Source organism: Dasypus novemcinctus, chromosome 13 (genome assembly GCF_030445035.2).
Source record: "Dasypus novemcinctus isolate mDasNov1 chromosome 13, mDasNov1.1.hap2, whole genome shotgun sequence".
NCBI classification, from domain to species: Eukaryota; Metazoa; Chordata; class Mammalia; order Cingulata; family Dasypodidae; genus Dasypus; species Dasypus novemcinctus.
In genome coordinates this window covers 23,308,046-23,310,918 of record NC_080685.1, presented here as the reverse complement: position 1 = coordinate 23,310,918, position 2,873 = coordinate 23,308,046, and the positions used below count along the sequence as shown (strand labels likewise).

At 40.5% G+C, this 2,873-nt stretch overlaps 1 non-coding gene across 1 annotated transcript; it reads left to right on the top strand.

Moving 5' to 3' along the window:
• The first annotated feature begins 969 nt into the window (after window positions 1-969).
• Window positions 970-1,073, top strand: LOC111761019 (U6 spliceosomal RNA). The gene has a single exon (XR_002794507.1). It is a non-coding gene; the product is annotated as a U6 spliceosomal RNA (small nuclear RNA).
• Window positions 1,074-2,873: the final 1,800 nt, after the last annotated feature.

Sequence of the window (2,873 nt, the reverse complement as noted above, 5' to 3'; positions counted from 1 at the left end):
AACGAAGTGATTTGTTTCTGCTTGTGATTACAGCAACAAGGATCCTCAATATTCCTTAGAACAAATTAGGAGTGTTATCGGTATTTTACTTTGCTAAAGGCTGCCACTGCAATATACCAGAAATGACTTGGCTTTAAAATGAGAATTTATTGGTGTAAAAGCTTACAATTCTCAGTCTGTGTAAACATCCGGATCAGGGCTTGGGGGACGCTCGCTGAAGGCCGGCTGCTGACAATCCTGGGCTCCTGCCCCGTGGGAAGGTGCAGTGGCAGCTCTGCGACCTGCGGCTTCCCCACAGGCTCACTTCTCCCTGAGCTCAGCTGTGGGCGATCAGGACACAGCAGGGCGTCAGGTGCTGTGGGCTCCTCCCTCCCCTCTCCTCTGGGCCTTGCTGCTGGTTCTGCTTTCCGCGGCTGTCAGTGCCTTTTCTCTGTTCTTTCATGTCAACTTCTGGAGGCTTCTCTCTGTCAGTGTGGCTCTTTATTGCTCTGTTTCTAAAGGATTCCAGTCAAAGAGTTAAGACCCACCCTGGGTCATGCCCTACTGAAGTGATCTAATCAAAAGGAAGAGCCCATGATGAACGTACAACTCTGTGATTATACCAAAAGCCATTGGTTACACATGTGGATACAATAGCCAGAGACAGCAGCGATGTACAGTGGGGGAGGCATAGAGAGAAGGAGAGGGGAGGGATTTTCTTGTGTTTGTCTGTTTTTTGTTTTATTCTTATTATTATTGAATTATCAAAAAGCTCTACTAATCATTGAAGTGATGCGCACACAGCTATGTGATTATGCCAAATATCATCGATTGTACAATTGGCATGAATTGCATGCTTTATTAATATGTATCAATAACATTGATTTTTTTTTTAAAAAAGGGAAGATCCCTAACTGAATCTACTCAGGAGGTCCCATCTGCACACGGTTTTACACACACAGGAATGGATTAGCTTTAAGACCATGATCTGTGCTTGCTTTGGCAGCACATATACCAGAATTGGAGCGATACAGAGATTAGCATAGCCCCTGTGCAAGGATGACATGTGAGTTCGTGTAGTGTTCCAAATTAAAAAAAAAAAAAGTAAAAAGAAAATAAGACCATGATCTTCTGGGACCCACCCAGCTTCAAACTGTCACACATGATTTGATTGACTTCTTCTCCCCATATTAGTGGTCAGGCATCTGGAAAACTGGTTCCTTGGACCATCCTGCAACATGGATAAACCCTGATCCTCCATTAAAGAGTCAGTCGACTGGAGGATTGTGGGAAGGTGGCAGACAGGAACCTCCATAAACATTGCTGAAAGGAGTTAAAGAAAATCTAAACAAATGGCAAGACAACCTCTGTTCATGGTTTGGAAGCATTAATATCATTAAAGATGTTCATACAACCCAAAGCGACCTATACATTCAATGCAATCCCTATCAAAATTCCAGCAGCCTTTTTTTTGCAGAAATTGAAAAGTCAATCTTCAAATTCATATGGAATCACACCAGTCTCAAAAGAAACAAAACAATCTTGAAAGAGAAGAATAAAGCTAGAGGACTCACACTTTGGGATTTCAAAATTTACCACAAAGAGGCAGCAATAAAAACAGTGTGGTACTGACATAAGACACTGGACTAGAATTGAGAGTTCAGAAATAAACCCATACATTTATGGCAGTTGATTTTTTACAAGAGTCCCCTTCCAATATATGAGGAAAAGAACAGTCTCTTGGCAGATGGTGCTGAAAACTGGAAATCCACTCGCAAAAGAATGAATTTCGACCCTGACCTCTCACCATATACACAAAGTAACTCAAAATGTATAAATGACATACCTACACATAAGAGTGAAATTCACAAAACATTTAGAAGAACACATAAAGAAAAATACGCAGTACTTATCTTTGGCAATGAATTTTTAGATATGGCATGAAAAGCATGAGGTACAAAATAGATAATCTGGATTTCATGAAAAGGGAAAACTTTTGTGCATCAAAGGCCATTATCAAGGAAGTGAATAGACAACTTAGAGAATGAAGAAAATATTTGCAAACCATATAACTGATAGGGGGCTTAATGGCCAGATTATATAAAGAACTCCTGCAACTCAACAACAAAAAGGCAACTCAATTAAAACACGGGCAGGGAAGGGGATGTGGCTCAAGTAATTGAGCTCCCACCTACCACATGGGAGGTATGTGATTCAATTCCCAGTGTCTCCTAAAGAAAGAAAGAAGAATAACAGACACAGCAACTGCAAACAACAAGAGGGTGAGGAGAAATAAATAAATAAAATAAATCTTTAAAAACAAATAAACAAACATGAGCAAAGAACTTGAATAGACATTTTCCCATGGAAGATATACAAATAGCCAGCAAGCTCATGAAAAGATGCTCAACAGTGAGAAACCATGTCACACCCACAAAGACGGCTATTACCAGGAAAACAGAAAGTAACAAGTTTTGGTGAGGATGGGAGATATTGGAAAATTCATGCATTGTTTGTGGACATGCAAGATGGTGCCGCCGTTGTGGGAAACAGGTTTGTGGTTCCTGAAGAAATGAGTCATAGAATTATGGTGTGACTCAACAATTCCACTCTGAGGTATACACCCAAAAGAGCAGAAAGCAGAGATTCAGGAAGATATGCCAGTACTACTGCAGCTTTATTCACAATTCAGGTGTCCATTAACAGATGATAAAGAAAATGTGGTATAACATGCACTGGGGTTGTGTGCGATGCTTTTTACAAGAAGTAGGGGAGGAGATCAATTACTACTTGGACTCTACTAAGTACTAAGTACTAAGTGCCAAACATGATTCGATTACTCTGAGTCATAGTGGATACCAGGCTATACCTTATTGCCGTATCACCAAATGGAT